Source organism: Vicugna pacos, chromosome 13 (genome assembly GCF_048564905.1).
Source record: "Vicugna pacos chromosome 13, VicPac4, whole genome shotgun sequence".
In the NCBI taxonomy this organism is placed as follows: domain Eukaryota; kingdom Metazoa; phylum Chordata; class Mammalia; order Artiodactyla; family Camelidae; genus Vicugna; species Vicugna pacos.
This window is the reverse complement of record NC_132999.1, coordinates 57,962,554-57,983,398: the sequence shown is the minus strand read 5'-3', so window position 1 is coordinate 57,983,398 and position 20,845 is coordinate 57,962,554. Positions and strand designations below refer to the sequence as shown.

General features: G+C 39.9%; 1 protein-coding gene and 1 non-coding gene across 3 annotated transcripts in view; both read left to right on the top strand.

Moving 5' to 3' along the window:
• Nucleotides 1-20,845, top strand: part of KAZN (kazrin, periplakin interacting protein) — a 993,570-nt gene that overhangs the window by 362,174 nt on the left and 610,551 nt on the right. The gene's annotated exons all lie outside the window — the stretch shown is intronic.
• On the top strand, nucleotides 16,071-16,142 carry TRNAA-AGC (transfer RNA alanine (anticodon AGC)). Its single transcript has one exon. It is a non-coding gene; the product is annotated as a tRNA-Ala (tRNA).

Below are 20,845 nucleotides of genomic sequence, written 5' to 3'. Positions count from 1 at the left end.
CCTACTGGGGTCACCATGCAGCTAGATTTGTCTAAAGGTTCTATGGTAGCTTTCTACTTAAAGCTGATCAGACTTAGAACCATAGAATTTCCACACCTTATTGACCAAATCACTTTTTTATTAAAGCGAATGAAAGGAAGCATTACCCAAACTCATTGCTCTGACGGACTTGATCTTGCCTTGCTCCTCTTCAGGGGTTTCATGGTGACTCATCCTTGCCCCTGCTCCCTATGCTCTGGTCACGTGGGGTTTCCATCAGTTCTTATATTCAGACAAGACACTTTATACTTCTAAGCCTTTTTGGCATATGATTGGCCCCTCCTTTCAAAAAGCATTGCCCTGCCCACCTTACCCGGTAACTTCTTCCCTATCCATCTCTCTTACTGCATCCTAATTCTTACAGTGATGTGCCATCATTCTTCCACTGTTTAAAAGTACATTCTTTATTCAGCATAACTAACATGCCATAAAGTTTGCCCTTTTAAGGTGTACAAATCAGTGGTTGCTAATATATTCACATGGTGTGCAATCACCACCATTATCTAATTCCAGAACATTTTTTTTCACTCAAAAAGAAACCCATTACCCACTGGCAGCCACTCCCAATTCCCACTTCCTGCAAGCCCCTCCTGGAAAACGCCAATCTAGTTTCTACATCTGTGGATTTGCCAATTCTGGACATGTCATATAAATGGAACCCTGTTAATATGTGGTCTTTTGTATCTGACTTCTTTCACTCAACATAATGTTTTCATGTTTCCTCTGTGCTGTAGCATGTATCAGAATTTTACTGCCTTTTATAGCTGAATAAATCCCATCATATGGATATACCACATTTTGTTGTTTGGATATACCATATTTTGTGTATCCATTCATCAGTTGATGGACAATTGAGTTGTTTCCCCCTTTTGAATATTATGAAAACTGCTGCTGTGAACATTAATGTACAAATGTTTCTGTGACATTTACTTTCTTCATTTAATTCACTTGTTCTTTTTCTGTTTCCACACTCATGATGAAGTGGCCATGAGGACAAGTTACTCATCTGTTTCATTTACTGCTGCTTCCCCAAAGCCTTGGCACAGTGCCTGGCAACTAAACGTTCGATGAACATATAAACAACAAAACAGTGAAACAGATAGTGAGTACAGAATGTATGTTTTAAATCAACTTTATTGTTACAATAAATTTCATACAATGCACATAGCCTTTACACCCAATAAAACATACACACTCTAAGTGTACAATTTGATGTTTTGGCAGATGTAAATACTTGTGTAACCACCACCACAATCAAGATACAAAACGCTATAGTCAAGGTATAAAACATTTACATAACCTTAAAATACTCCCTTGTACCCCTCCCAGTCCATGTCTAGCCCCAAATCCCAGCCTTAAACAAACCTTAATCTGCTTTCTATCACTAGGCTAGATCTGTCTTTGCTGGAATATCGTATAAATGGAATCACATACTATGTATTCTTTTGTGTCTCAAGTCTTTCACTTCACGTGTTTTTGATACTTATCCTTCTTATCTCATACATGGATAGTGTGTTCCTTTTAACTGCTGAGTAGTATTCCACTGGAAGTATATCCTGTAATGTATTTATTTATTCATCTGGTAAGGGATATTAGGATTGTTTCCAATTTTTGCCTTTATGAATAATGCGGCAGTGAACATTCATGTACACACAAGTTTTTGTGTGGACATATTTTTTTTTCTCTTGGATATAAGCAGAGTAGAATTGCTGGGTCAGTGGAGAATGTCATTTACCTTTATAGAAGCTGCCCAACTTCTGCCCAAAATAGTTACACTATTTTACATTCCCACCAGCAATTCATGAGCCTTCCAGTAGCTGCACATCCTCACCTCCCTTTATCAGTCTTTAAATTTTAGTCCTCTGAGTGGATATGTATTAGTATCTCTTTCTGGTTTTTGTTAGAATTTCTTTGATGGTTTCATGATTTTGAGCATCTTTTCATGTGTTTTCTGGACTTTGGTGAAGTATCTGTTGAAATCTTTTGCCCATTTTGGGGGGTTGTTTGTTTTCTTAAAATGTTCTTTATAATTTCTGGATATAAGTCTTTTGTCACGTACATGTATGGCAAGTATTTTCTCACAATCTTAGGCTTACTTTTTCATTTTCCTAATAGTCTTTCAAAAAGAAAAATATTTTAAATTTGGTACAATCCAATTAGTCATTTTCCCTATTTTCCTTTATGGATTATGCTTCCTGTGCTCCAGTTAAGAAAATTTTTGCCAATATCAAGAGCACAAGGATTTTTTTTCCTGTTTTCTTCTGTAAGTTTTATACCTTTAGCTTCTATGTGTAGGTCTAAGTGGGTTTTGAGGTGATATTGTATGTGATGTAAAGTAAGAGTTGAGACTCATTTCTGTACCCCATTGGTCCAGCATCATGTGTTGAAAAGACTATTCTTTTCCCATTTAATTGCTTGGATCCTTTTTGAAAATCAATTGATCATACATGTGTGCATCTATTTTTGAACTCTTCCTTCTGTTCCATTGATCTATATGTCTGTCCTTATGTCAACCATCTGGTCTTGATTACTGTAGATTTGTAGAGAGTTTTGAAACCTGATAATGTAAGTCCTCCACTTCCGTTCTTTTTAAAAACTTGTTTTTGCTAGTCTCAATACTTTGCATTTCTATATAAATGCTAGAAAATCTTGTTAATTTCTATAGAAAATTTTGTAAGATTTTGGTTGGGACTGCACTGAATGGGCAAGTCAATTTGGGGAGTATTGACACATTAAAAATATTAAGACTTTCAATCCATGAATATGTTATATCTCTCAGAGTTTTTAAAGGCCTTCCTCAATATTTTCAGCAATATTTTATAGGTTTTAGTATTCAGATCTTATACTTATTTTAATGTATTTATCCCTAGGTGTTTCATATTTGTATGCTACTATAAATATTATTTTTGCATTTTAATTTCTAATTATTCATTGTTAGCATACAGAAATAGAATTGATTCTGTATACTGACCTTGTATCATGCTGTCTTGCTAGACTCATTTACTACTTATAGTTGCTTTTTTAAAGATTCTTTTTAACTTTTTGTATAGATGATTGTGTCATCTGTAAACAAAGTTTTACTTCTTTTTCAGTCTGTATTTCATTTTCTTTTTCTTTTATTTCATTTTCTTCCCTTATTGCATGGCCTAGGACTTCTCAAATTATGTTGGATAAAAGGGAAGAGAGTGGACATCCTTATCTTATTCCCGGACTAGTGGAAAAGCATTCAGGCTTACATTCTTAAATATGGTATTACCTGTAGAGTTTTTTGGTTGTTTTTATTTTTTGTAGATGTCCCTTATTAATTTGAAGAAATTTCCCTTCTATTCCTGCTTTGCTGAGGATTTTTTTCTTATCATAAAAGTACATTGAAAATGTCAAATGCATCTGTTGAGTTGATCTTGTGGTTTTCTCCTTTATTCTATTAATAAGGTGAATTACACTGATCGATTGGCAGCCCTGGGATAAATCTCACTTGGTAATGATGTAGTATTCCTTATATATGTATCACAAGATTTTACTTACTAAAATTATGTTAAATAAATAAAAAAAGAATTTTTTCTATTTCAATTAAATTTTTAAATTTATTGGTAAAACATTGTTCAAAATATAACTTTGCTATCCTTTTAATGTTTGTAGAATTCTTAATACTGTAAGATCCATTGATGTCCCCTATTGCATTCCTACTGTTGATAATTTGTGTCTCCTCTGTTTCATAATCAGTCTGGCTAATAATTTATTAATCTTGCTTATTTTTCAAAAAATTTGGTTTCATTGATTTTTCTCTATTGTTTATCCATTTTCTATTTCATTGATGTGTGCTCTTATCTTCATTTTTTTAATGCATTTTGGGTTACTTTTCTCATCTTTATCTATATTCCTAATGGAATTCTTGGTTCATTGATTTTGAGCCTTTAAAAACATCTTTTTATAGCACTTAAAGCTGTAAATCCCTAAGTTTTATATATCATGTTTTCATTTTAGTTTAGTTCAAAAATTTTCTAATTTCTTATATGATTTTGTTTTTGACCCATAGATTATTTAGAAGTATGTTCCTTAATTTCCAATTATCTGGGTATTTTTCACATATTTTTCTGCTCTTGATTCCTAATTTAATTCTATTGTGCTGAAAGAACATACTTTGTATGATTTTAATGTACTAAAAGTCTCTTTTTGGAGTCCGGCATATGTTTTGTCTTGGTGAATGTTATGCATATACTTGAAATACATGTGTATGCTGCAGTTGGTTGTTGGAGCAGTCTATAAAAGTCCCTTAGGTCAGATTGGTTAAAAATGTTGTTCATGTTTTCCATATATTAACTGATTTTATGTCTACTTTTCCTATTGATTATTGGAAGAATGCTGGAGTTTCCGACTAGTTTTAGATATGTGGCTGTCTCTTTTCAGTTCTGTCAGATTTTGTTTCGTGAAGATCAGTTTTGAAGCTCCATTATTTAGGATTGTTACAGCATCTTGATGAATTGTGTATCATTATATAATGCTCTTTATCCCTGTTAATATTCCTTGTTCAGGAATCTATTTGGCTGCTGTCGGTATAGCCACTGCAGCTTTCTTATGATTGTTGTTTACATGCTGTAACTTTTTCCTTTCTTTGACTTTCAGTCTATTTGTGTCTTCATGTTTAAAATAGGTTTCTGGGGCAGGCTGAGGGGAGGGTATAGCTCAGTGGTAGAGCACATGCCTAACACGCACAAGGTCCTGGGTTCAATCCCCACTACCTCTGTTAAAAACAAACAAACAAATAAATAAATATCTCATTATCTCCTCCCCCAAAATAAAAATAAATAAAATAAAATAAAATAAAATAGTTTTCTGGTACATAATATATAGCTGAGTCTTACACTTTTTAATTTTAGTCTGAAAGTCTCTGCCTTTTAATTGTAACTTTTAGATCCCTTACATTTGGTGTATTATTTACATGTATTATTACAAGCCTACCATCTTGCTATGCATTTTCTATTTGTCCCCTCTAAGCTTTGGATTATTTGAGTATTTTTAAGGGTTCCATATTTTCTTCATTATTGATTCACTAGCTATACTTCATTTTTTAAGGGTTACTCTATGATTTATTTTATATATCTTTAAGTTATCATAGCATAACTTCAAATGATGCATTATCACTTCCTGAACTTATGACAACATACTTCTATTTTCTTTCTCCCATTTTTTTGTGCTGTTATCATAGATTTTGCTTCTACATATATTATAAACCTCCTAATAACTTGTCACTAAATTTTTACCTTAAATAGGCAATTATTTTTTAAAGAAATTTAAAATGAGAAATAATATTTTAATCAAAGTAGATTTGATATACAATATGGTATTAGTTTCAGGTGTACAGCATAGTGATTCCTTTTCATATACATTTTTTGCAAACTATATTCCATTATAGGTTATTATAAGATACTAGGTATAATTCCCTGTGTTATCCAGTAAGTCCTTGTTGCTGATCTCTTTTATGTATAGTAGTTTTATCTGTTTATCCCATACTACTAATTTATTGCTCCCCTTTGGTAACCATAAGTTTGTTTTCTGTGTGTGTAATTCTATTTCTGTTTTATATATGGATCCATTTGTGTTATATTTTAATTTACACCTATAAGTTATATCACATAATATTTGTCTTCTTTTATCTGACTTATTTCACTAAGCATAATATTCTCTAGGTCCATCTGTGTTGCTGCAGATGGCACTATTCCATTCCTTTTTATAGCTGAGTAGTATTCCATTATAAAAAACAAACAAACAAACACCACATCTTCTTAAGCCAGTCATCCATTTATGGGCACTTGGGTTGCTTCTGTGTCTTGGCTTTTGTAAATAGTGCTGCTATTTCTTTCCATTTATCCACCTATTTATAATTTCCAGTGTTCTTTATTCATTGGCACATTTGTTTTGTATTTTTTGCAGTGCAAGCCTTTCAGTGACAAATTCTCTCAACTTTTATATGTCTGAAAAGTCTTAATTTTGCCTTCATTTTTTAAAGATATTTTTCTTGGCTGTAGATTCTATTTTAATTGTCTCTCTTTCAGTGCTTTAAAAATGTCATTTCATTTTCTTCTGGATTGCATAATTTTTGACAAGAAGATTTTTGTCATTTTTATCTTTCTTCCTCTGAACTTAATTCATTTTTTTTTCCTTTTCACTTTTCAGAATTTTTGCTTTGATATTGATTTCCAGTAATTTGATTATGATGTGCCTCATCATGGTATGGTTTTCTTTGTGTGCTCCTAGTTGGGGTTCATTGAGCTTCTTGGATCTGTGGTTTATAGTTTTCATTAAATTTGGAAAATATTTGAATATATTCTCTTCCAGCAATTTTCTTCTCCCCATAATGTGTATGTTAGACCACTAGGTATTGTCCTATAACTCAATGAGATTCTGTTTATTTTTCTTTCTGTATTCTATTTTGGATAGTTTCTATAGCTACATCTCCTAGACTGCTAACTTTTTATTCTTCAGTATTTTTAATTTGCTGTATTTAAATGACTAATCCTACCCAGTGAATTTTAAATTTCAGATATTGTACTTTTCACTTCTAGAAGTTCCATTGGTTCTTTTTACATCTTTGATTTTTCTTCCCGTTATATTCAGGGTTTCCTTTACATACTGAAAACGGTTAAAATAAGGGTTTTAACTTCCTTCTGTTAATTCCATCATCTCTATCTTCTGGGCCTGTTTCTTTGATCATTTATTTTTTCTTATCATGGATCCTGTTTTCCTGCTTCTGGGCCTGTCAGATAATTTTTTATTGGGTGTTGAACATTGTAAGTTTTACATTTTGGGTGGTTAGATTTTGTTGTCTTCCTTTAGAGAGTGCTGGGTTCTGTTTGGGGGGCAGTTCACTTACTTGCAAGGCAGCTTTATCCTTTCAAGGCTTGTTTTTGAGCTTTGCGGCCATAGACCCAGAATAGCTTTTACGAGGTGTAGCATTTCTGGGGTCTCTACTGAATGACCCAAGTGATTGCTGAATCACCAGTGATAACTCTGGCTGGAATCAAATGATTCCTAAGCCTCTGTGAGCTCTGGGAACAAGTCCTCATGGCTCACACGTTGGTCTTTGCCTGCCTCATGGAGATTTATCCTCTGTATGCATGTCTCTTTTTTCAGCAAAGACTCCAGGGTACCCCTGTACAGATTTGGGGAGCTCTTTTCCTACAAAGTTTCATATCCACAACAGCCCTCACATTCTCTGAACTGACATTTCTACCTCCTCAGCTGAACTCAGCAGGTCCTCTTTGGACTCTGCTTGACCCCACCTTTCCTTCTCCACCACCTGAAATATTCCTCCAGGCATAAGGTCAGGGCAATCTTAAGGTTTGCCTTGTTTATTTCCATTCTCTTGGGAATTGCAGATCTGATTTGTTCTGTGTCCAGTGCCTGAAAACTGTTGTTTCGTGTATCGTGTCTAATTTCCCACTTTTTGACGGCAGAGGGTAATGTTTTACCATTGTGACTCAAAGCAGAAGTCCTTGGTAGAACACATTTTTAAACAGAGTCAAATTCGATTATTTTATCACTAACTGTGACCCACAGGTAATTTATTCCAGCTGTAATCTTGTGTATCAATTTGGCCAGAATATGATAGTTATGATTGTTGCTGTAGTTTGTAGAGTCATGAAAGAATAATAACGATCAATTATTAAACGTTTATTATTTGTCAGTTATGGTGCTAAGCTTTTTACAGCTATTCTTTTTATCATCACTACCTTCAAGTTGAGGGAACTGAGACTATGGGACAGAAATGGCAGAGCTGGAATCCAAGCTTAAATACCATTCTTTTGTAAACCACCCTGTGTGTCTTACGTTTGCCAAACCTTTGGTTGGAATGAGGAAGGGGAGGGAGTATCTGTGATTATGATGGACAGAAGCTCTATACCAGTGTCTCCCAAAGTGAGGCGAGGTGAGTGGGATATAGCTTCCTGGGTTCTATCTCAGAATGTCTGAGTCATAATTGCTGAGTGATTACATTTAATCTGTATTGTATTCAGGTTCTCAAAGGGGTCTTTATACACAAACATTTGAGAATCACTACTCTTATTAAATCGAGGATTTATAATCTTTCTTAATGTTGTCTTATTACTAACTACTTCCAAATAATCAAGGAATGACTTTCGTTACTTTGCCTGACTTCTGCTCCCCTCCACTCTACAATTTCAGCGTCAAATATTTGAAGTCTAAGACCTCCAGTATTCTCTACCCCACCAAGTTATAAAATAAAGAGGAACTTCAACCATAAAACCTGTTCCATGGTGAAGAACTAAATGTTTCCTGGCTATTATCTATACCTATTTCTTTTGTGTGTCATTTGCATTTAAATATAGTGACTTTTGTTAGAAAAGCCCCAACAGTCAGCAAGCTTTCAATTAGCCTTTGATATCACCTGCTTTGAATCATAAAGCTTCCAACTACAAAGTTGTGCTTATATCAAAACATAATGTTTTAAACTTTGTTTTAAACTTGTATGAAAACATAATGTTCAACTCTGTAGGCTTCAGTTTCCATGTTTTTCAAATTAGTGGGTTAGATGTTTGAAGGTTCTTGCAGCTCTAAAATTTTATTATTTAAAATATTAATTTTTTTAAATAGCAAAAAAAAAACTATCAGCATTTTTGCTTTGGTTTTAAACTGTTTTACAGAAATTTTGTTCATAAAATTATATTGTCTGCAATTAACACTACAAGTCAGGAGAAGGTATGATAGCATTTCCTGGCCACCCCGAATGGCAAAAATGCCCCGTGAAGCACCCTTTCCACTTCTAAGATGCTTATTCAGGCTCTTTGATGTGTACAGAATGGCTTACCAAATTTGGTTTGTCAAAGTGAAGAAGATTTATTGATGAAGGTGTAAGCAAACAATCCAAGGGAATGCTGAGGGTTTGTCTTGTTTAAAAAACCCAGCTCAGATTCAGAACCAACCAGAACACTTTGCATAGAGAATGGCCAGGCAAAGAAAAAGAGTGAGGTTTCTATCTGTGCTAAGGCATGCCTTTGTCCGTCTCCTTTTTATTCAAATGGGGATGTTTGGGTTACAAGATACTACGAATTGCTGAGTAGCTCTTACTTCAAGTGTAGCGTAGAGGGTACTTAATTACCTCTGTGAGGGAGATGCAGCACTTTAAAGCCTAAACCTGGGTTTTATTGCCAAGGATGTGGAAGACGGAAAGAAAACTTAGTATTTACAGTTTTGTCCCTGGCTCACCAAGGCAACGCTAGCCAGCTGTGCAGTCCAAGTTACTACATTTATTTGATCAGAAAATGATTACTGTGTACTGTAAAAGCATCATTCATTTCCTATTACCATTGATCTCCAGAGGGTTTCACTCAGATCTTGCCAGGAATTTCAAATGGCAGGTGGTGGGGCTATATTTTTCTATGATTAATCATACAGTCCAAATTCAGTGATTACAGCTCATTACAGAGAGCAGATTTCCTATTAATGAATGCTGAGTGCCAGAATTCAAGACTCAGAAGTTCCAGACCTAGAAATAAGGCAGACACTGTATTCTAAAAGAGGAACTCTTGCCCAGGGGCATCCCTGGAGAGACCAGCTCGCACTGGGTTTCCTTTGGCACGTACTGGTGCACAGCACATCAAAGGCTGGTTCACCTCAATATTATACGTTTCTCATTTTATTCACCATAAGGGCTGTATAGCCAAATATGACTATAAAGACTCGGGACCTAATTTCGGTTGATCAAAATTATCCACCACTTGTTCAATCCTAACAAGCTTGCTAGAGGCCATCGGAAAAATCCAATCTGAAAACCAAGTACAGAAAGATGACATCACATTATCCAACCAGATGCGTTTGAACTATAGGAAATGGTCTTGTATCTGAGGCAAATGTCTTTCATGTTTGCAGATCTCATTAGGTCTCCTTCCCTTTCCCATAACTTTATTTGCCCTCCTTTGCTCCTGAAACACCCTCCAAACAGTGTCTTTTGTCTCATGTCCATTCCCTGCACAACCTCTTGATTTTAGTGTTATAAAGAAGTGACATCTGAAATCAGTTCCAATTGTTTCCAATCTTTTATCTGAAGGAAAGTCCTCTTGTAATAGAATGGACTAGGTTAGTCCCCTAGTTTAGTGACTCATAAGAACAAAGCTCTATTTCTCACTCATACTCTGTGAGGTTTTGATTCATGGTGGGGTTCTGATGTCTTCTCACTCAGGAGCCAAGACAGGTGAAGCCGTGGCCGTCTGGATCGGCACCCAGTCACTGCAGCAGGGGGAGGGAACATAGCAAGTCCCACATTTGCTCTTTAAGACTTTCTCTAAGAAGTACTTCTGCTTGCATTGCACATGGCCAAATCAAGCTACCTGGCCACACCTGATGGATGAGCAGAGCGGTGGGATCCTAGCACGGGCCCAGGAGGAGAAGGCCTGAAAATACTGGTGCCAGCACAAATAACTACCTAGTCTATCACTCCGGTCACCAAATAGTTTACTTTCTTTCTTACCCACAAAAATACCCTTATCCCTTTAGGAAGGACGCCAAGCTCAAGGTCCAGGGTTTTTTGTTTTTTGTTTTTTGGTTTTTGTTTTTTAGTCAACAATGGCTACACCCTTCATCTGACCTTTGTCACAGGCTGAGTTTTTACTTTCACTGTTTACTCTTCCAAGATTTTAGTGCATGTAGCTGAGAAGCAGTTGTCCCTTCCAAACTTACACGTCTTTGAATTCATGGACCCCTTTTCCTTTCTTTTCCTGTTTGCAAACTGACCAACTCCTTTCTGAGTTCATCTCATACTTGGAATACCTGGCCAATGCAGCCAATAGCAGCCTTTATACCCTAATTATATTCTGTTTTCCAACCTGCTCACCTAAATGTGCCTGCTCATTAGGAATGTGATGTGCTTCCCAGTGTCACCACAGGTGAGAATTTGCCAGACGATTTTCTTCTCCTTAATGTGGGCCACTGTCTCCCCCAACCTCTGACTACAGTTTCTTTGCTACTTACTAGTGACTGCTGACCCAATGCCACAGATTTTAGGTTTGGATTATGGCAGCATCTCACTGCAAGGTGCCAATTTCTGTATTAGTCAGTATGGACTATGTGTGCTGCAGTAACAAGCATCTTTAAATCTCAGTGTCTTAAAACAACATTGACTCATTTCCTGCTTGTACCACATGTCCACTTCCACTTAGTGGAACTCTCTCCTCAGGGACCCGTGATCATGAAGCCTGGACAATCTGAAATGTCTCTAGTAACCATAACAGGAAGTAAAGGTAGCAAATGTTACATTAACTCTTAAAGGCTTCTTCCTAGGAATGGCCAGGCACCACTACTGTTCACATTTCTTGGGCTCAAGCAAGACACGTGACTTTATTTGACTTCAAGTGTGCAGGGAAGTGCCAGCCTGCCAAGTTTCCCAAAAGGAAGAAAGTGTTCAAACTGCTGATTTCTACCACGGCACTGTTATTCCCTAGCCCTCCCATGGGTTCCATGTTTTAAAAGATTTTTACCAGTCAGACCATGTTAATTATGTGATAGTTTCTCCACTTAAAATACTCTAAGACTTAACAGGCGCAAACACAGATGTTGCTCTCTGGTCACTCAGTGTCAGAACTATCCATGCAGCCTTACTGAAAATTAATGTACAATTTCCATTAGGCTGTATAAAATTATGAACACAGCCCATGAACCCACATAATTACTTCTGGAACCCTAGAAATGCAGGTGCCTTGGGAAGGTGGCCATTATTAAGTTTTTATCAAGTAGCTTCTGCGCACAGAATTTTCTAGGAAGAAGAGAAAGAGTTGAAAGGGGAGGAAAGAAGACATAGAGACAGTCCTCTGCTTTAGGATTTTGCCTGGGTCCTTTCTACACCCCTCACTACCCTTCTAGCTCACACGGGCATGTTCCTCTGTGTGCATTCTTCTCCCCCTCCCCCTCCTTCTGTCCGCCTCCCCTCCTCCCCCTCCTCCTCCCCCTCCCCCTCCTCCTCCCTCCCTCCCTCTCCTTATCTCTGCCCCTCCCTCCCTGTAATCTTAGAATCTCAATGTTCTTCCACCATGGGGATTAAAAGCAGAGAGGAAACACCATCTCTCTGAGCATTAAAGCCAAAAAGACCCCACTAAGTAGAGTTACCACCATCTAAATTATTCTGTATTTGTAAAGAAAACCTCACTTCTCCTCCTATGTGTGTCTTCTCTACTCTGGCACTGTCAGCCCACTCACAGTCCACTTCTGACACCAGAGGTGTGGGTTTTTTCCCCCCACAACTACCTATTCTCTGCAATACCAGCTGGGTGTCCTACCACTGAACGCAGTTCTGATGCTGTCTGCCTGGAGGTCGCGTCAGATCCCACAGGTGAGGGCTAGGTCCCACAAGACGTGCTTCTGACCTGTCAGCTATAAGTAGGGTTTCCCACAACCCCTTCCTTGAGTTTGATTATTTGTTATGATGAAGCAGAGAACTCGGGAAAAGAGTTTATTTCCTGTTTACTGGTTTATTATAAAAGAATATGATAAAGGATAGGGATACACATCTAGAGGGGAGAGATGCAGAGGGCAAGGTATGGGAAAGGGCAAGGAACGTCCATGCTCCCTCCAGACGCACCATTCTCCCCGCACCTCCATGGTTGGCCAAACCAGAAGCTCTCCGAACCCCACGCTTTGGGGATTTTTATGACGGCTTCATCATGTGAGCATGGCAGATCATTGACTCTGTTTTCAGCCCCTCTCCCTTCTCTGGAGAGTGGGGGGTGGGGCTAAAGAACTCCAAGCATCTAATCTAGGCTTGGTCTTTCCTGTAACCAGCTTCTGTCCCAGAGCCCACAAGACGCCTCACGAGGGCAAAAGACACTGCTATTAACCTGGGAAATTCCAAGGGATTTAGGAACTTTGTGTCAGATGTTAGGATCAAAGACCAAGGGTTAGAACAAAGGATGATCCTGGTGCCGTCGGGCAAGTACTGGGGTTTCAGGTGCTCTGTGCCAGGAACCAGGGGCAGAGACCAGTCTCTCCCTATTTTTTTTTTATTATCTCACAGTCTCCAATGATAACTTGAAAATGATGCCACATGAATGCAATGTGTTTGCTTCCCTACATTTCCAAATTAGCTGTGTTCCTCATTTAGAATATTTCTGAGAAAATATCAAAGATCAGTAACCCAAACTACATCCATCGCCCATGACCTTTTAGCTCACCTGACAAGGCTGACCTCTCCCTGCTTCTTGAAACACTTTCATCGTGTGTGGCAGCTGAGACAACACTCCCTCTCGACTCTCCTCTGGCTGCACCAGCCGCTGCTTTTCCCCTTTCCTTGCTGATTTCTCTACATCTCGTTCATCTCTTGGTGGTGTGGTCCCCGGGGTTCCAGTCTTGGGAACGCTTGTCAATCTGTACTCACTCCCCAGGTGGATTCACCTGGTCTGCTAGCTTTGAAAACCATCTCTACATGGAGGACTCCCCAATTTCTGTCCCAAGCCCAGACTTCTGCTGTGAAGTCCACATTCTTATATCCAGCTGCCCACCTGACATTTCCACTTGGGCGTCTCATGGTCATTTCAAACTCAGTAAAGCCAAAATTCACATCCTGGTTTCAACTCTCAGATCTGCTCCCCCGAGTGCACACCACCACCACTGGTTAGCAAAAGAGAACTTTATCCTTCTTGTTCTCAGACTATAAACCTCAAAGGCATTCTTGATGTGTCTCTTTCTAGCACGTGTTATGTGTAACCCATCTAGAAATTTTAGAAATTCTTAGGAGTCCATCCAGAATCCAAATTCCCCATCACTTCCATCTCCACCACCCTGGTCCAAGCCACCATCTCCCACTTGCATTATTGCATTGGCTTCCTAATGGGTCTCCTTGCCCCTGCCTTGCCCCCAACACTCAAGTCACAACAAAACAGTAGCCAGAATGACGCTTTTAAAGTGAGTTCAGATCAGGGCATACCTCTGCTCAGCCCCCTTCTTTGGTTCCCCAACTCACTCAGAATGAAATTCTAAATTCTTATCCTGGCTCTGGTTCTGGTACTGTCTCCTACCTCACCTCTGTCCGCTCTCTGCCCCCTTCGCCCTGCCTGAGCTCCCGGAGCCCTGCTGTCCTCAGTCATGCTGAGCACCGCCCCCCACCTCAGGGCTGTGTGCTCGCTACCTGCCCAGTCTCCGCGCAGCTGCCTCCCTCGCCTCTAGGACTGCGCTCATCTGTAAGCGTCTAGTCTTCTCGGGTGGATTTTCTGTGACCACCCACATACAACGCAACCCTCCCCCTCGTACTCCATCCCCCTCGTCCTGCTTTGTTTTCCCTGGAACCTTCGGACTGTGTGTTTGTTGGTTGGTTTGTTCATCAGGGGGCTCCTCCTATCAACATCAGCTCCATGAGGGCAGCTCTTTGCCTTTTTTTGTTCACACATCCCCAGTGCCTGGAACAGCGCCTGGAACAGAGCTAGTACTCGGCCAGTGCTTACTCAGTGACTGGAGAAATGTGTTAGCCTAAGTTAAGAGGTGTGCCCCCAAGGAATTGTTTCTTTAGAAAGGTAAGTTGTCGATGTTTCCCAATGATGACCTTTCTCTAAATTCGAGTGGCTTCAAAGTTACCCGTAATCCAGTGTCTCTGTGACTGAGTTGTATCTCACTTTATTCTCTTAAATAAAGGGTGGAATTGCAGCCTGCAGATCAGGAATCCCTGACCACACACATCCAGGGCTCCAGCCACCCCAGACTCTGCTCCCCAGCTTACCCTGCCCTTCCCACCCTTCCTGACTCCACTGTCTGGAATGCCCAACCCAACTCATCTTCCATGGCTAATTCCGTTTGCAGCTCCAGGGCCACCTGCTCAGGAGGCCCTCTCAGTCCTCCAGCTGGCCTCACCTCTCCCTTCTCGGTTCTCCCTTAGAGCTGAGCTTCTATCCCTTTGCTATTTTTGTAGTCTTATCATGTGTGAGCCCGCCTCTCTCAGTTTCTAGGGTCTGATTCTTTTGAGAACCGCCTCCTATTTCAAGCCTGATTCCCCCAGAGCACCTCGAACACAGATAGCCCTGAAGATTTGTAAATTAAAAACCTGTAAAGTTGCAGTAGACTAACTCCCCACGTTTACTATTTAAGACCCTTTCCTGGGACTGCGGATGCGAGCCTTCTGTTTACTCAAATAAGAATGGGCTGTCATCAGCCCCACAGTGTCACCTGAGCAAACACTCATTCAGTGTCTCCAATACTAAATTCACAGGTAGCTGCAGAAAAAGGTCTCCTCCTGTGGACCATGGAAGAATAATTGTGCTCACAGAAGAATGCTTAGAGAAGGGGGAAATTAAATAAGATGGTGTTGCTAAGTTATCTGGAAGAGCATCTTCAGAATAAAATGACATTAGCATCAGAGATTCTAATAGCTAAGCCTTTGGATCACTTCCTTTTTCCTTAGGAATATTTTTGTACATTCAGTGAACAGAAATATCTCTGGCTCGTGTAAGGGGAGTAACTTTTAATCTTTTTTTTCAACTATAGACCAGGAAGACAAAAAAATAAAAAAAAAAACCTATTTCTTTCCCCATGGAGTAACAGTTTAAGCCTTTAGCAATGTCCATCCTACTCTTCGTCTACTGCCCCCAGTTTTTCTGTCCTTGGTCCAAATGTTCTTCTTCCTACCAGTCTTAAGTCTCTTTAGCTGCAATAGATATGCACTGTGAATTTCAAAGGAGATATATTGTTAGTATTTGCTGTGCTTCTCCGTTTTCCTCTCTGCTCTGCTCTTAATTTCTCCCTTACTTTGTGAAGTTGTGTGTGTGTCTGTGTGCACATGTAGAGAAAACATTCCTAACTTAAGAAGCTCTAGATTCTGTGTACACGTGGTGGATCAAAGGATTGTGTCTTTATCAAGCTATCCCTATAAAACCACACCTCCTAAGACATTATGTTTTGCAGAATTTCTTGGGAGGCTTCTGTGTTTAAGTGAAACTTTAGTAAAATGATTACTCAGAGGAAGATATCACCAGGATGCAGAAGGATACTGAACACATGTTCAAGACTCTTTTGGGTGCAAAAAAAGAACTACAACTCAGGGAGAAGGTATAGCTCAGTGGTAGAGTGCATGCCTAGCATGCATGAGGTCCTGGGTTCAATCCCCAGTACCTTCGTTAAAAAAAGTAAATAAATAAGCCTAATTACCTCCCCCACAAAAAAAAATAATAAATAAATAAAAAATACAGCTCAAGCCACTTTAACCAAAAGGAGAATTTTAACGATTCAGATGACCAAACAATCTAAGTATATGCCTGGGTGGCTTCAGGCATAGTTAGATCCAGGTGCTGAAACAAAGTTGTCTGACATCTCTCTCTCCTCTCAGCTCTGTTTTCCCCTTTATTGGCATCAATTTTAGGGATGATCGTCCCACAGGACAATGAGATGGCCATTAAAAACACTGAGCCTGCGGTCTACTAGATTAGCAGCTCCAGCAGAAGGAGATTGTCTTTTTTCAGTGGTTCCAGGACAAGTCCCAGGGAGATTATCCATAGGCCCAATCTGGGGAATGTTCTCACTGCTGAGCCGATCACTGTGGCCGGAGGAGGCTGATGTCGGCTTCGCTTGAATCATGTAAACTGACAGTGGGAGAGGGGATGGTCCCCTCTGTGGAAATTCATATGCTATTACCAGGAAAGGGGAATAGGTATTATCAGACAAAAATGACAACTAACCATATGAAGTAGTGCACTTCTTAGGAAGAAACATTGAACACATTGGAGAAGGCTTGGTGGAGTCACGATTCGCAGACCTGCAGTGTGGCCGAGCACTGAGATGTGATTTACAAGGATGCAGCAAAAGGCGGTGGCGGGCAGGGAGGGCTGAGCCAGGTGTGCCCGCTTCCAAAATCTGCAGAGCCGTACAACCAGAGAGCAAAACCAGGGAGCACTAAGCCAGCTCAACCCAAAGATGAAGCCCAACCCTACCACTCAGTAACATGGGCAAGTTACTCAATTTCCTGGATGCCAGTTTCCCCCCAACACAGAGGATGGGTCTCAGAGACTTTGATGAGCCCATTTGGGTCCCAACCAGCTCAGTGCTCAGCCCTGGGAGCCATCGCATTGCGTCGGCCTCTCCCTTCACCCCCTCCACTCCCAGCACGTTGCAGCACAGGGTTTTGTTTCAGGATTGCCTTCTGGGATGGAAGAGTCTAATTTAATGACACGTGCAATTAAAGAATTCCTAACACTTCCTAAAGCTTGCTAATCACATGCGTTAACAAGGGCAGGGTATCACCAGTTCTGAACACCTGGAAGCTGCTCGGGGCGCCCTCAGCCTGTGACAGCTGTGACACCTGTGCGGGTTCTCTCTGAATTCGCTGGAGTGGCACCTCTGCAGTACGGAAGCAAAGGAAGCCCGGGAAAGCTTCACCGTGTTTGATAGGCACTGGGAGAAAATAGGAAGCTGTTAACCTGAGAAGAGGGGATTTGGGGTTTGTTTTTTTGCCAGTTTTTATTAACCAGGGACAAAATCAATCTCATCTTACTGTGAGAGAGAACTTCTTGCTGAGCAGTTTAAAGGACAAAGGCTAGTGTTCCTCTTTCTGCTAGCTTCCCTTTTCTAGCCTCATCTCAAAATCCACAAAACTGGTGTTGGCAGAAGAGCGAGCCTCTCACGGTCCCTGCTGGCTCCAGCTGTGCCATGTGATGACTGGGGGGAGGTAGCATTTGACTGAAACACAGTCAGGTTCTCCGCTACAGGACCACAGGTGGCCCAGCTGATCTCCCTGCGAGTTTCTTTGCCTGTATCAGGAGTAACCTGAGGACACTGATGCTGAAGAGTGAGAAGGCCAGTCCAGGACTATCACTTGGAAAGCTGGACTTCTCATCAGGAGCTGTGACGCCTTGCTTTGCAATGACATAAATACGTGTATGTATGTGAATACATGTGTGTGATCATCAAGTCTTTCAGAAGAGCCCAGGCAATTGGAGAAGACTAAAATGTTGCTGAAAAGGAAGCTGGTTATGTGCACTGTGTTACCTCCATGCAATGGAGCACTGTGGAATCATTTCAAAAAAGGAGGCACACTGCCTGTGATAATCTGCAAGGACTTCTAGGATATATTGCTATCTGAAAAATTCAACCTACAGAACAGCAATAGCTTATGTAGGATGGAGATATACATATATATACACACATACATACATACATATACAGTTTCATAAATTAAGGTGCATGCATCTACATGTATAGTTGTTGTATGAACAGAAGGGAATGCTAGAATCTCAGGATGAGATACCTCTCTGAATGCTAAGATTTGCCCAATGGCATGAACATTCATGATATGTGCAACTCCTAGGCCTTGCCCATAAATGGAATGGAAGTGTCCTGTGACCCATTCCCCTGCTGCAGAAGTGGTGGTGGGCTCTCTCCCATCATGCAGATAAGAGAAACTGTGAAACAGCAAGACAGAAGGAGCTTGGATTCCCACCTGAGAGGCAGTCGTTAGAGCCAGGACAGCCCACTGTCACGCAGAACAGACATCAGCTTGTTTCTTTTTTATGCGCCTGGATGTTTGGGGGTCTCTTTGTTTTAGCGGTGGTTTCTATCCTCATACGAGCAGAATATCCCCCAGACACATGGCCGTGGTTACTGCTGGGGTATGGCATTAGAAGTAGACAAGTGGCTAGAGAGGGATTCTTATTATTTTACTTTTTACCCTATATGCTGATATTTAAAAAAATTTTTACAGATGATATGTTTTGCTTGTTAATTTTCTTGGACCTCAGTGCCGTATTGGGTGAATTATATGCCTTGGCTCTCATATACTCTCATCATTGGTCCATGCAGAGCCTGCTTTTATTTAGTTAATTAACTACCTCTTTAAAAAAAAGGTGATGAGCACCATCTTTTCACCCCCCACAAAGAAATCTAGGATCTTCATCAAACATGTACTGCCCCCCACCTCATCCCCTGGAACATGTAATCATTTGCCCCTCCTGGGGTATCCAGCATTCTCTCCAATTCCCTCTTTCCCCTGCTTTTCTTCTCCTATGTTTTTATTGCATCTTGTATGGACTCCTTAAAAGCCCATTTTTATTTTAGTTGATTTTTATCTTTATAAAAAAATGTCATAATATATACAAAATTTTGGGACTTTTTTTCTTTCACTTCTAAGACCCATCCACATTTTTGCAAGTTGCTGTGGGTCGGAGAGCTGCAAACTTCTGGGAAGGGCCATATGGGAAAGATTTTAGGCTCTGCAGGCCACAAGTGCTATGTCACTTTGCTTATTTTATTACCCTTAAAAAGTGTTAAGGCTATTCTTGGCCATCATTCAAAAGTCCACAAATGACAAATGCTGGAGAGGCTGTGGAGAAAAGGGAACCCTCCTACACTGCTGGTAGGAATGCAGTTTGGTGCAGCCACTGTGGAAAACAGTATGGAGCTTCCTCAAAAGACTAGGAATAGACTTACCATATGACCCAGGAATCCCGCTCCTGGGCATATATCCAGAAGGAACCCTACTTCAAAAAGATACCTGCACCCCAATGTTCATAGCAGCACTATTTACAATAGCTAAGACATGGAAACAGCCTAAATGTTCATCAACAGATGACTGGATAAAGAAGGTGTGGTATATTTATACAATGGAATACTACTCAGCCATAAAAACTGACAACATAACGCAATTTGCAGCAACATGGATGGAACTGGAGAATGTCATTCTAAGTGAAGTAAGCCAGAAAGAGAAAGAAAAATACCATATGAGATTGCTCATATGTGGAATCTAAAAAAACCAAAAACCAAAACAAAACATAAATATAAAACAGAAACAGACTCATAGACATAGAATACAAACTTGTGGTTGCCAAGGGGTGGGAGTGGGAAGGGATAGACTGGGAGTTCAAAATTTGTAGATACTGACAGGCATATGTAGAATAGATAAACAATATTATACAGTAGATTACAGGGAAATATATACAAGATCTTGTGGTAGCTCACAGCAAAAAAAAAGTGACAATGAATATATGCATGTTGATGTATAACTGAAAAATTGTGCTCTACACTGGAATTTGACACAATATTGTAAAATGACTATAACTCAATAAAAAAAATGTTTAAAAAAGTGTTAAGGCTATTTTTAGCCTGCAGACCATACAAAAATAGGCCATGCAGCTTGCTGACCCCTGCTCTGGTTCATCATATGTGATTACTGTATCATGTTAATCCTGCCATGATTTATTAATGGGTCCTTCCATGAATGAAACTTGGTTTATCTCCAGGCTTTTGCTGTTGGGCAGAGTGCATTCTTAGTTATCTCCCGTGTTACATAGGCACCTACTCTCTGCTAAGGGCTTGGTGTCTGTTATCTCATTTAACTGTCTAATAACCTGTGAAGCTGCTAATATCCTAGTGGATGTTTGTTGTTTTGCCCAGTTGGCATCTATTCTCACCTCCATCACATTTTTGACTTGGAGGTCTATTCATACCTTGTCCAGACAAGCACAAAAGAAAAATGATATAAATCAGACTTCATCAAAATTACAAACTCCTGTGCATCGAAGGACACTCTCAACAAAGTGAAAGGACAGCCTGGAGAATGAGACAGTATTCACAGTATTCACAAATTATTGCCTAATAAATGTTAACTCATGACTTGAGTCTCGCACAAGTGTTTGATGTGTAATTTTGGAAAGAATAAATACGGTACAGGCAGATGCCACAGTCTTCTCTTGATCTCTGTCCAGAATAACGAGGTCGTCTAGGTGGGAGGCAGGGAGAGAACGGTACTGGAAGCATCCCTAGAGAGAAGAATGCAGATGGTCTTTAATGGGCCTCTGGTTTTGACTTGGCAACGGTTTAATAGCTCAGTCTT